This window comes from Chelonia mydas, chromosome 10 (genome assembly GCF_015237465.2).
Source record: "Chelonia mydas isolate rCheMyd1 chromosome 10, rCheMyd1.pri.v2, whole genome shotgun sequence".
In the NCBI taxonomy this organism is placed as follows: domain Eukaryota; kingdom Metazoa; phylum Chordata; order Testudines; family Cheloniidae; genus Chelonia; species Chelonia mydas.
Genome location: NC_051250.2, coordinates 38,981,890 through 38,995,689, shown reverse-complemented (window position 1 = coordinate 38,995,689; position 13,800 = coordinate 38,981,890). Strand labels below are relative to the sequence as shown.

At 48.7% G+C, this 13,800-nt stretch overlaps 1 protein-coding gene and 1 long non-coding RNA gene across 2 annotated transcripts in view; both read left to right on the top strand.

Annotated features, from left to right (window-relative positions):
- Nucleotides 1–13,800, top strand: part of LOC122461940 (coiled-coil domain-containing protein 33-like) — a 172,113-nt gene that overhangs the window by 57,571 nt on the left and 100,742 nt on the right. The gene's annotated exons all lie outside the window — the stretch shown is intronic.
- On the top strand, nucleotides 1,005–1,995 carry LOC122461941. The gene is made up of 2 exons (XR_006284217.1): nucleotides 1,005–1,617; nucleotides 1,756–1,995. It is a non-coding gene; the product is annotated as an uncharacterized LOC122461941 (long non-coding RNA).

Below are 13,800 nucleotides of genomic sequence, written 5' to 3'. Positions count from 1 at the left end.
TCCCACCAGCAGGGGAGTAGAGCTCCTGCCTTCTCCTGTGCTGCCCCCTGCCGGCTGCCTCCCTCTGACCAGCTCCCTGCACAGAGGTAGCAGGGAGGTCCCAGGGGAAGAGGAGGTATCTAGAGTGCAGTCCTCTGTCTGAAACCAAACATGGGAAAAGCTTCCAAGGTAGAGTACTGCCAGCCCATCAGGCATCAAACTCACGATGCGGGCTAAAGGGATCACAAGATTTTCACAGGATTTTTCTAATAATGATAATACATTGCATGGTGGGAGAGGGGGCTGGTTACCTTCTGAGTTTTGTGCCTTTAGTGGGAGGCTGCCTGCCCCAAATTGTGTCTGCTTCAACCTTCAGTGCATACCCAGAGATGCAGGCCCTCCCCAGCTATTCAAAGGGGACACAGGTCAACCTCCCCTGACCCCTAGGGTGGGAGTGCTGCCAGTGTATGCCTGCAGTGCCCCCACCTCCATTGCTGCCCTATCTGCCTCCTCTTCCTACTTCTCTACCCCACCCAGTCTCCTGCTCTTTAATTCACCTGCCACCCCAGATGTTCCCTCTTTCCACTTCAGTCTCCTAGCCATCCCATCTCCCTCTCTCCTCCATTCCCTAACAGTAGTATAAGGGCCCTACCGTCAATCAAACCCTAACCCCGCCCCTTGACCCCGCCCCTTGACCCCTTAGCCCCGCCCCAGCTCAAGGGGGCCCTACCATCAATCAAACCCTAACCCCACCCCTTGACCCGCCCCTTGACCGGAAGTCCCACCCCCATCTGGGATATTACTTCCGGGGTCAAGGCTGCCACGTGACCAGAAGCAAGGTATGTCATATGATCCCTCTAACAACTCCTCCCCCCACCCTCTACCAATCAGGATGGGTTTTGCCCTTGTAGGACTTCCCCCAAGAGGAGCTTTGACCAATCAGGGTGAGTTCCGGGGCAGGGGTGACCCGTCCAGAAGTGGGTCTTGTGACCCCTCTAACGACTCCGCCCCCAACCCTCTACCAATCAAGAGGGGTTTCGCCCCTGTAGGACCTCCCCAAGAGAAGATTTGACCAATCAGGATGAGTTCTGGGGTGGGGTGACCCGACCAGAAACGATTCGCGTGTGACCCCTCTAACGACTCCTCCCACCGACCTCTACCAATCAGGCTGCCCAGAGACCAGATTTAACCAAAATAGGGCACGTTCGGGGACGGGGTGAACCGCCCAGAAGAGGGGCATGTGACCCCTCTGCCAATCAGAGTGCAGCACCATCACCCCATATGTCCCAGCGTCGGGCGGAAGAGGCTGTCTTTTACCAAGAGCACGTGTTTTACAAATCGTGGAAACATGGACTCCTTCACCACCCCCGTGAGAACTTCGGACTTTGTTTTAGCCCCGAGGGCCTTCGACAAACCGCGGAGAAAGCGCTACATCAGCGACAGTTCCGAGGAGGAGGAGGGGGCGATTGAGGGGAGCCCTTTGGCCCAGCCATTGATGGATACCCTGAAACCCAGCCGCTTGTGGGGCCCCACGATGAGTGTGATGGCCTCTTGTTGTCCACCCCCCTGGAGGAGGAAGGTGATCGCAGCTCGGGGAAGTCACTAGTGGACAAGATGAACGGAAGAGACAAGGCTCAGGTAAATGAATGTTTAAGAAGTGACGGTCAGGGGTGGGGGTGTGTAATGGGGGGGGATAGGAACCAGGGATTGTGTAAATCAAAAACCAAGCAGTGGGGTGCTTACGCTGTTTCTTTTTTTGAAAAAATCTCTTGACAGCTCGATGATGCCTTTCTGGAGGCCTTTGAGAACTTACACATCGGTAGCCCTGTGGGAGTAAATGTATCATGCATCAGCTGTTTCTGCTCATGTCTGAGACACAGATCTCAAGAGGAAAAGGACAAAATGGAAGAATGAACCAGCACAGACACCCTCATGTTAGGAGTCATGGCGTCCATTTTTACAGGCGGTTGTAAAAGGTTGTGTTAAACCAGGCGATTAATAAAACTTATTTAAATGTGTTCATATGAATGTTGCCCACCCTCACTTGTGTTAGTAAAAGATGGTACCAGTAACAGTCATGTCTCCAGAGGCGTCTCTGTTAAAGAAAATATATTACACCCCCGGGGAAGTTGGGAGCTTTGGCGGGGTGAACCCTCTTTTTCAAGTGGCCAAAAAGCATAGTAAAACTTTAAATAGAAGACAAGTAACAGCTTGGCTTTCGGACCAGGATGCTTATACTTTACACAAACCGGCTCGAATACGTTTTAAAAGAAACAAGACCATTTTTTCGGATGTGGATGCGGAATGGCAGGCAGATTTGGTGGATATGCACCGGTTCTCCAAACACAACAGCAATTTTAAGTACATCTTAACAGTGGTAGACATTCTATCCAAATATGCCTGGGCCTTAGGCCTAAGGGACAAGATGAGTGGGGAGGTAACCAAGGCCTTTAAAGCTATTTTTAGCGAAGGGCGCGTGCCTCAAAAATTACAAACCGATCGGGGGAAAGAATTTTTAAATAAACCCTTAAGCAGATTGTTAAAGCGGCACATGATGGAAGATGGTATGTTCAGTTCCGCCATGGGCAACGCGACCAACAGAGATCTTTTGGAATGCCTCAAGGCCTCGATCGCCGACACCGGTGTGGACCAAGAAACAGTGACCCCTTTTTTGCCATCTAAAAAACGAAAATTGGCTAAAAGAGCCGAATGGCTCAGTTTGTGATCTTTTTCATGTTCTATTTTTTTTTTAAACTGGTAATGTTTTGCTTTAAATAAAACATTTCTGAATTGGGTCATTGTGTTTTGTTTTTTTAAAAAAACCACGCCAAACATCGATTGTCTTTAAACCCCTCACCAGGGGTGCTTTATTGGGTAACATGACTATGAAAAGCATTGCAAGATACGCATGTCTGGGCTTGTTGAAACATGCTTTGAGCAAGGCTAGGCATGGTCAAGTATTTAAATTTATTTTTTACAAAATTCATCACCATCCGGTCGTTTTGCACTAAGTCATTTGAATACAATTTTAAAATCTGGTCAAAAGATAAACCCTTGCTACGATGGAGGAAGAAAAACACGCAGTGATAGCCGCAGGTGACAGAGCTGGGGTCTTGTAATTGTCTGTTGTGAAACACAATGTCTGTGGCATTTTTGTTTAAAAATTTCATAATGCTTTTAGGAAAGAACACACTGTTTGGGGGATGCCCGTATGAGTCAAAAAACTCTCCAAGGTTACGCTCCGCCAGATACACGGCAAGCCAGTGTTCACCCAGTTGGTTGTGTGGATGCGTGTTGACCACCAAACCTAGTGGTCTCTGAGACAGCTTGCCGCTAGGGAGCCAATCGCAGGGAAACACGTCTAAGAAATTCTTTTTCGTGTAAGGGTCCGTTGATAAGACACGTGAGAGCTGCATGGTGTCCGTGTTCACATGTAGTCAAACAGAACATTTCTCCTCTGATTTATCTCTATGACGTTGTCAAAAACCCCATACGTGATCATATTGACGGTAATGGTTAAAGCCTTCCCAAAACGAATTTCTGCTCTCAGGTTCCCGGTTTTAATCAGGGAATAGTGATCGGCGCATTCCTGGTCGGGGGACAAGTCAAAGGCAAACATGGTGTAACCCTGTGCAAACTCCTCACGGTCGATTAACAGAGAACGATCTTTCATGTGTTTACCGGCCGTCTGTACCAGATTCATGTATTCTCTCACGCAGCGTCCTGCCTCGAAGTCTGGTTGCAGAGGCTTGGTCGGTATCTGCTCACCGTCCACATACAAGGCCACAAAATTAATATCGTAATGCTTAAAATGAAAGGGATTTTTAGCGTAACTTCCGCTAAAGGCATCGTTATCCACGAACCCCAGGACAAGCATTTTGGGTAACTGTCCCAAGAACAGGTTCTCCTGGTTACTGACCCTGCTGCCCGCAGGGATGCTAAACACTTTCATTCCCACACGGTCCACGGGGTATTTGGCATTAGCGGTAAGTAGGGCCTCGGCGTGCCCCAGACGAACACTCGGGGCCACCCGTACTTTCTTCACAAAAAGGGATGCTGATAGAATGCGCAGTTTAAAGCCTTTGGTTCCGCTGCCCATTAAACAGAAAGGATCTTTACTGCGCGTCAGTTTAATTTTCACATCCACTCCGTTCAACAATAGTTTTTCTTGAAAAAACAGGTCGCTGTGTAGATGACCCAGAAGCTCTACTGTTCTGCTTTGAGTGGTCAGCTTTGCATGCCTCACAAACCCTAGATTCTCGCCATCCAAGTCTGTGTCTTCCTGTTGTCCGGCAGTGTCTTTGTAAAAGAGGCCAGCGGAAAATTGCATGGCGAGGGTGTCGTTGCTGTAATTGAGCACTGACTCTATAAAGGCCCTGTAAGGGTAACAGTTGTTGCTTTGGCTTACAAGGCGGTCTCCGAGCGTGACATCCAGCTGACTAAAAATAGAGGCCACTGGGTAATTCACCAGGCCCATCTCAGCGTCCGCGTCGAGTTCAGTTCCATCTCCTTTTACAATCTTGCAACACAGGTACAGCAGTGTGTTGTTTAAATCCATATAATCTATGCCATTCCCTGCTATAAAAAAGTCAATGGGGGCAGACTCCGTAACCGCCGACAGAGGTGGCACCTCGATGTAGATGCTTTTCTCAATGCTGGTCTGCGTAGGGACTATTTGGAACAAGTCTAGTTTGGATTTGGTGCATTCTTCAGAGCCGCAGTGAACGAAAGCCATGTTGATTAAAATATATCTCTCGTATCAGCCGGCGAGTGTTTCCTCTTTCACCCAGGCTTCCTCTTGGACTTTCGCTTATGGCCAACCCTGCGGGTCAAAGCCCTTTTTTTAAAGGGTTTTGGGGGACCTGCGCGTCGCGGGTATGACGCATTTCTCTTTCTCTTCTTCCTCCTTTTAATGTACATCAGCCCCGATCCTTCCTGTGAAGCTGTGTTCCCCACCTTCTCCAGAACAGTGTGGGAGACGTGACCTACCACGTCTTTAGCTATGTTTTGAGCGGCGGTTTTTACGTGGGGTTTAATAATCTCTAGCCCCCTCCTCAAAAGCGGTACGGCTTTTCGAAAGAGGCTACGGAATATTCCACCCATGCCTGCCCCATACATCACGGGGGCCCCATGATATCCGGGAAGGGCGTATCCTGCCTGGGCTTTGTAATAGTTTCTGTAGACATTGGGGTCACCGTAATTTTTTAGGATCGCCATAATACTGTTTTGCTTTTTTAGAAAACTCGCTCTCTCCGGGGGTGCAGGTGTAGCTTGATGATCACCTTGCCAAAGCGAAATGAGACGCTTTTGTTCTGATCTGTCTTTATTTCAATGGTAATGGTGTCGATGTGGTGTTTACTGATAGGGACGTAATGAGGTTTATCGTAGGTGACGGTGACAAACTCGTTGTTCCTTCCTTGGACGGGGACACAATGTAACAGGGGAACAGAAAAGTCCCCCACAGACTGATGTTCTACGATATCCGTGTACAGATACAAGGAATTAAAACCCCCTGTAATGTCTGCCGAGAAAGGGAATTTTTGGATGCTGTGTTTGGGGCCCAAGCCCAGAATGTTAGCTAGCTCCCCGCTGGTAGAAAACATATAAGTAAAAGCGGCGGATTTAAGTCTAATTTTTCTACCCACAGGGTTGTAGTTCATGACCATCTCAGGCGGTCCGGGGTGATGAGCTATGATACTGTTCATATGATCCAGTAATTTGGGTATGGACGCGTAATAACCTCATCGTAGGATGAAACTCCATGCCATATCTCCAAAGGTGACTTCAAAAGGGGTGTCTTCGTTGATAGTGTTCCAGCTGTGCGGGTATTGTATTTCCACTAACCCCACCTCCCAGGCACCCTGGAGATCCAAGGGCTTAATTAGCCGTATTGTAAAGTTCGAGCTGGTGTTTTGGGGAAAAACTGCAGAGCTGGCGTTGCTGGGCAAAGTAATGTAAAACCCGCCGTCGCTCATCTTCTCTGTCTTTGCGGGGAGGAATAACCTTTGTTTGTTTGCATCTAAATGTCACAGAGTTGAGAAGCTTTCACCCAGCTGTTAAACTTATCAGGCCACCCCAACCATTTCACCAGTAGTTGCTTTTTTCTCCCTTTTCCTTTCTCCGCTAGAACTTTTTCAATCCTGTAAATCCTGTCTCGTTTGGGGTTTACTTTTTGTAATTCTTCAGGGTAAAAAGATCCAGTAACTGTCTCACCCTCGTAGTCTTTTAATCGGTATACAGGTCTCTGACCCCTGGTTAAGGCTTCATCCACTATGAATATCTCATCGGTAAATGTCTGTTCATAACCTTTTTCAAAAGCTCCTTTGGTTTTAGATAGTCTCACGCGGTCGCCTTCTCTAAAAGGGGCGACAACTGGTTTTATTTTAAAACCATCGCCATAAACCATTTTCCATACCTTCAGAGAATTTGAAGGGTTAACATCAGCGGGTCTGGTATGTATAGTTCTGTGAAAGCTCTGGTTGTAACTCTTTATAAAGTTAGGTAACACATCGATGTAATGAAAGGTGTTATTGGCTGTAAAATATCTCCACATCCTAGTTTTTAAAGTTCTGTTAAATCGCTCCATGACCCCTGATTTGACTTCATTATTAGTAACAAAATGGTGAACGCCGTGCCGCTTTAACAGTCTGCTTAAGGGTTTGTTTAAAAATTCTTTCCCCCGATCAGTTTGTAATTTTTGAGGCACGCACCCTTCGCTAAAAATAGCTTTAAAGGCCTTGGTTACCTCCTGCTCGTCTTGTCCCTTAGGCCTAAGGCCCAGGCATATTTGGATAGAATGTCTACCACTGTTAAGATGTACTTAAAATTGCTGTTGTGTTTGGAGAACCAGTGCATATCCACCAAATCTGCCTGCCATTCCGCATCCACATCCGAAAAAATGGTCTTGTTTCTTTTAAAACGTATTCGAGCCGGTTTGTGTAAAGTATAAGCATCCTGGTCCGAAAGCCAAGCTGTTACTTGTCTTCTATTTAAAATTTTACTATGCTTTTTGGCCACTTGAAAAAGAGGGTTCACCCCGCCAAAGCTCCCAACTTCCCCGGGGGTGTGATATATTTTCTTTAACAGAGATGCCTGTGGAGACATGACTGTTACTGGTACTATCTTTTACTAACACAAGTGAGGGTGTGGGACAACATTCATATGAACACATTTAAATAAGTTTTATTAATCGCCTGGTTTAACACAACCTTTTACAACCGCCTGTAAAAATGGACGCCATGACTCCTAACATGAGGGTGTCTGTGCTGGTTCATTCTTCCATTTTGTCCTTTTCCTCTTGAGATCTGTGTCTCAGACATGAGCAGAAACAGCTGATGCATGATACATTTACTCCCACAGGGCTACCGATGTGTAAGTTCTCAAAGGCCTCCAGAAAGGCATCATCAAGCTGTCGAGAGATTTTTTCAAAAAAAGAAACAGCGTAAGCACCCCACTGCTTGGTTTTTGATTTACACAATCCCTGGTTCCTATCCCCCCCCGCCATTACACACTCCCACCCCCGACCGTCACTTCTTAAACATTCATTTACCTGAGCCTTGTCTCTTCCGTTCATCTTGTCCACTAGTGACTTCCCCGAGCTGCGATCACCTTCCTCCTCCAGGGGGGTGGACAACAAGAGGCCATCACGCTCATCGTGGGGCCCCACAAGCGGCTGGGTTTCAGGGTCCGGGGTATCCATCAATGGCTGGGCCAAAGGGCTCCCCTCAATCGCCCCCTCCTCCTCCTCGGAACTGTCGCTGATGTAGCACTTTCTCCGCGGTTTGTCGAAGGCCCTCACGGGGGTGGTGAAGAAGTCCATGTTTCCACGATTTGTAAAACACGTGCTCTTGGTAAAAGACAGCCTCTTCCGCCCGACGCTGGGACATATGGGGTGATGGTGCTGCACTCTGATTGGCAGAGGGGTCACACGCCCCTCTTCTGGGCGGTTCACCCCGTCCCCGAACGTGCCCTATTTTGGTTAAATCTGGTCTCCAGGCGGCCTGATTGGTAGAGGTCGGTGGGAGGAGTCATTAGAGGGTCACAAGCGAATTGTTTCTGGTCGGGTCACCCTACCCCGGAACTCATCCTGATTGGTCACATCTCCTCTTGGGGAGGTCCTACAGGGGCAAAACCCCTCTTGATTGGTAGAGGGCTGGGGGCGGAGTCGTTAGAGGGGTCACAAGACCCACTTCCGGAGAGGACACCCCGCCCTGGAACTCACCCTGATTGGTCAAATCTCCTCTTGAGGGGAAGTCCTACAGGGGCGAAACCTCTGCTGATTGGTAGAGGGCAGTGGGAGGAATTGTTAGAGGGGTCACATGACATACCTTGCTTCCGGTCACGTGGCAGCCTTGACCCTGGAAGTAATACCCCAGATGGGGGTGGGGCTTCCGGTCAAGGGGGCGGGGTCAAGGGGGCGGGGTCAAGGGGCCAAGGGGCGGGGTTAGGGTTTGATTGACGGTAGGGCCCTTATACTACTCCTAACCTGTCAGTCTCCTTGCTGTACCCCAAACTCCCTACTCTCTCATATTCTACACCACACCCCTTCTGAAACCCACATTCCTCTGTCCACACCTCAGCCTCCCTCCTGCCCCCTGATAATTAGCCCCCTTGTTGGCAATTTCCGCAGAGAAGCTAAGTGTAAGCGGGAGAATAGTGCCGCTATTGTGGGGAACTTTCCTGGCTTCTGCACTACCCCGGTGAAGTGGACTAGCGAAAGGATCTGAGTCCTCGCTCCCACTTCCTTTACTCTGATGAAGTGAACTGTACCTCACGAAAGCTTATGCTCAAATAAATTTGTTAGTCTCTAAGGTGCCACAAGTACTCCTTTTCTTTTTGCAGATACAGGCTAACATGGCTGCTACTCTGAAGTCTGTTCCTTGTAAGTCCCAGGTCTCCTTCTCAATCCCTGGCTGTGCTGCAGGGATGCTGTGGGTTGGACACTCGCTCTGGTGGTGGCCACATGCTTTCAGGCTCTAGGTGGCAGGGCCCTTCTTCCCAGCATTGCCCCCGCCCTGTCGGGGTTACCAATTCCCCCCCCCGAGGCTGGCCTGCAGAGCCTCCTGGCTGAGGAGTCTCCCTGTGCTGGGCCGACTGCCCAGGGTCCCCCCTCGCTCTCCCCCAGCTGCTCACCACACCCGGCTCCGGACTGCTCCAGCCCCAGCTCCAGCCCCACTCTGCCTCAGCACGGCTGCTGCTTTGCCTCCAGCTCCCTGGGCTGCTTCTCTGGCCCCTCTGGCTCTGGTTGCTACAGCTCTCCTTCCAGGACGGTCTGCCCTGTAGGCTGCTTCTCTGACTCTGCTCCTAGCACTGACCTGCTTCGTGGGCTGCTTTTCTGGACCCTCTGACTCTGGTTGCTGCAGCTCTCTCCCAGGGCAAGTCTGCTCTCTCTGGGCTGGCTTTGGGGCTGCAGCTCTGCTCTCAGCACAGGGTCTGCTCTCTCTGAGCTGCTTTTCTGGTCCCTCTGCATCTGGCACAGCTCTGCTCCCCAGCTTAGTTTGGGCCCCTGTTTTCACCTTAACTCGGCCCCCCTGTGTCTGACCCAGGCAATTCCAGCTCACACGGAGGACGGGACCTCCCTGGCCTCCTGACTCCCTGATTAGCTTGCCTGTCCTGTCATTCAGGCTGACCTGGAGTATTGGCCTCTCCTCATTGTTCCTGGGGACTGTCAGTCTCAGGGTCCTGATTTCCCATCGACCCTTCCCCTTTTAGTACTGGGAGCTAGCAACTAAAACACCCCCACTGAATGTTAGTAAGGGGGCAAAAGTCCCCTTACATTCCCCCTTCCTAAAATTCTGCCACAGTCACAATATTCACACCAGTACATCCAGGCCCCATAGTAACAACATATACCCACATCATATCATATCATATATCAAAAACCCATTAATAATGATCAAAAAACATTTAACATATTTAACATTCCACATCTACTTCTTCATACTATACATAACAATATTAATTAAAACACTACATAGAACCAATAACATAATTATCTCTAAGTCTAAGAGGAAATACACCCTTATTAGCCCTCTGGGACCTTCTTAAAACTGGTGGTTCATTACTCATATTTTCTATTTCCCTGTTCTTGGGTAATACTGAGTCAGCTTGAGGGATCTGGCTATTTTCATTAGGGTCTGTGTTTCCCCTACTCTGTTCACCTCTGTATTCAGTTTGTGGGACTAGAACCATCCCCCAATTGGTTTCTGTTTCCTCAGGGCATGCTGATCTATGTCTCCTATGGTCCCTGACTGGACTAAGAGTGCAATGTTTTATCTGGTCCCTATGTACTATTCTCTCAGGACCTCCTCGTTCAGGCCAGATGGTGTAAACTGGTAGCTCGGGATTGTTGTGAGCAACTACAATGTGGGGACTTGACTCCCACTTGTCCTGTATTTTATTACGCCCCCAGTGTCTATGGTTACGAACTAGTACATGGTAACCAGGCCTGAGAGCCCCACTGGACTTGCGATCATAAGTCCTTTTCCTACTTTGGGCTGTGTCTTTAGTTGTATTGGGAGCAACTTTGCTGGCTGTCTTTGGCCTGTCATGGACACCTTTGACCCAGACAGCGAAATTGGTCACCTCATCCTTAGAAAAGGCTTCTTGATGCTTCTCTGGCAATGCCCTTAAGTAACTATCAGTTCAGTAATCAGCCCTTGGCGTGCTGCTTGAACTGGAACTGGCAGTCTCCCACCACATCTTTCCTGACGAAAGGTAAATTGTTCTCCCTTCTCCCCAGATGTTACCTTCACCTAAGGGATCACCTCCTCAGGCTGCAACTCCATAGCCTTCACGCTTGAGTTTAGAAGACTCACTGGTACTCTTCCTTTGATGGCACTAGTCAGTACATTGGCTGACTGAAGTCCATTAGCTAAATTTCCTCAGATGTAGGCTCCACAAGAGCTTGATATCTAATGGTAAGTGCTAAAGGAGTTGGTGGATATGATTGCAGAGCCATTGGCCATTATCTTTGAAAACTCATGGTGATCGGGGGAAGTCCCGGACGACTGGAAAAAGGCTAATGTAGTGCCCATCTTTAAAAAAGAGAAGAAGGAGGATCCTGGGAACTACAGGCCAGTCAGCCTCACCTCAGTCCCTGGAAAAATCATGGAGCAGGTCCTCAAGGAATCAATTCTGAAGCACTTAGAGGAGAGGAAAGTGATCAGGAGCAGTCAGCATGGATTCACCAAGGGCAAGTCATGCCTGACTAATCTAATTGCCTTCTATGACGAGATAACTGGTTCTGTGGATGAAGGGAAAGCAGTGGAAGTGTTGTTCCTTGACTTTAGCAAAGCATTTGACACGGTCTCCCACAGTATTCTTGCCAGCAACTTAAAGAAGTATGGGTTGGATGAATGGACTATAAGGTGGATAGAAAGCTGGCTAGATTGTCGGGCTCAACAGGTAGTGATCAATGGCTCCATGTCTAGTTGGCAGCCGGTATCAAGTGGAGTGCCCCAACGGTCCGTCCTGGGGCGGGTTTTGTTCAATATCTTCATTAATGATCTGGAGGATGGTGTGGATTGCACCCTCAGCAAGTTTGCAGATGACACTAAACTGGGAGGAGAGGTAGATACGCTGGAGGGTAGGGATAGGATACAGAGGGACCTAGACAAATTGGAGGGTTGGGCCAAAAGAAATCTGATGAGGTTCAACAAGGACAAGTGCAGAGTCCTGAACTTAGGATGGAAGAATCCCATGCACCGTTACAGACTAGGGACCGAATGGCTCGGCAGCAGTTCTGCAGAAAAGGACCTAGGGGTTACAGTGGACGAGAAGCTGGATATGAGTCAACAGTGTGCTGTTGTTGCCAAGAGGGCCAATGGCATTTTGGGATGTATAAGTAGGGGCATTGCCAGCAGATCAAGGGACGTGATCGTTCCCCTCTATTCGACTTTGATGAGGCCTCATCTGGAGTACTGTGTCCAGTTTTGGGCCCCACACTACAAGAAGGATGTGGAAAAATTGGAGAGAGTCTAGCGGAGGGCAACAAAAATGATTAGGGGACTGGAACACGACTTATGAGGAGAGGCTGAGGGAACTGGGATTGTTCAGTCTGTGGAAGAGAAAAATGAGGGGGGATTTGATAGCTGCTTTCAACTACCTGAAAGGGGGTTCCAAAGAGAATGGCTCTAGACTGTTCTCAGTGGTAGCAGATGACAGAACAAGGAGTAATGGTCTCAAGTTGCAGTGGGGGAGATTTAGGTTGGATATTAGGAAAAACTTTTTCACTAGGAGGGTGGTGAAACACTGGAATGCGTTACCTAGGGAGGTGGTGGAATCTCCTTCCTTAGAAGTTTTTAAGGTCAGGCTTGACAAAGCCCTGGCTGGGATGATTTAATTGGGGATTGGTCCTGCTTTGAGCAGGGGGTTGGACTAGGTGACCTCCTGAGGTCCCTTCCAACCCTGATATTCTATGATTCTATGAATGGTATTTTCTGATACACAGCAGTGTTCGTCAAGGATCTTTCCTCTCCAAGGAGGAATAATGGTCTTCCATTTTCTGCCCACTTTAACATTTCCAATCCACATTGTGGGGCCCAGGGAATGACTCTGCCTCTCCGCTCAAGTCAGTACTCTACTCAGCACAGCATTCTTCGTAGAATGCTCATGACAGTTCATCCTCCTGATTCCTTCTCCTGGTAAGAGTAGCTCCTTCAGCTCATTAATTATGTTCATTCCCAGAATCCCTGGAACTCCTTCTCCCATATGATTCCCTTCTGAGACTTTGTCTTTCAGGATGAAGATGCATTTTCCTGGCAGTGTCTGGCCCATGTAGGCTATGTCTGCTTCGAGGCATCCCACCACTGGGATTGCCAGTCCGTTAACTGCTGTTAGATGTACAAACTGTGTTCTGTGCATGGTCAGCTTCTTGTCTTTCAAATATTTTTGAAAATGTGACTCAGTAATGGTGGTGACTTCTGAGCCAGTATCTGACAAACATCTGGTCTTCACCCCTGCTATACATACTTCAGCAGTTAGACAGTCTCCAAATGCTCGCTTACAGAAGTCATTAGATATGCTGGCACTGCCCACATTCCTTTCAACACTGTATGCAGAGTGATTTTCCACCAAGGAGAGACCTAGGAATCCTTCTGCCACTGCTTGGCCTTCTACTGTAGATAGACCACTCGCTCCTGGTGCCCCATTGGTTTCCAGTGCCTGGGACTCTGTTCTCCTTCTCAGTGGACATTCCCGGCTAGTATGCCCTGGCCTTTCAGAAGTGTAACAGATGTACCTTCCCAGCTCATCCTTCAGTGGGGCTCTTCGGGATCCCGGTGCCCTTGGATACTTTGACATACTAATGGGATTTTTTTCTTTCATCAACTCAGTCATCACTTTCAGCAACCCCCCTGTTGGACCACCAGTTTTTGGACAGCTTCACTTAAGTTTTCCAATGTTAGCTGTGTTTGGGGCAGGGCCTTTTCCCCAGCAGCTGAATTCAATAGGCCCCACTTTGTGTAAGGGGGTTAGGCTTGGCTCTCTATGTCACAGGAACTTCCTCTTCTTCTGACCACATAATGGCAGCCTGCATGAGTTCATGGAACTTCTTACTGGGCTCTTCTTTAAACCTCCTTTTCATTTCACGTCAGAGAGAGTCGTCCTGGAGTCCCAGCACTAACTGCTCTTTCAGACCCGTCTCTGGGTCTGGAACTTGTTGAGAGTCTCGCCGCTCCACTTTGCTCATTGTCTCCTGAAGGTCATACGCATATGCCTGGACAGTTTCACCAGGCTCCTGCTTTCTCTCAAAGAACTCCTTTAGTCGGGTTCCAATAGGTACCTTGTCTCCATACACTTCTAGGAGGAGTTCAAATACCT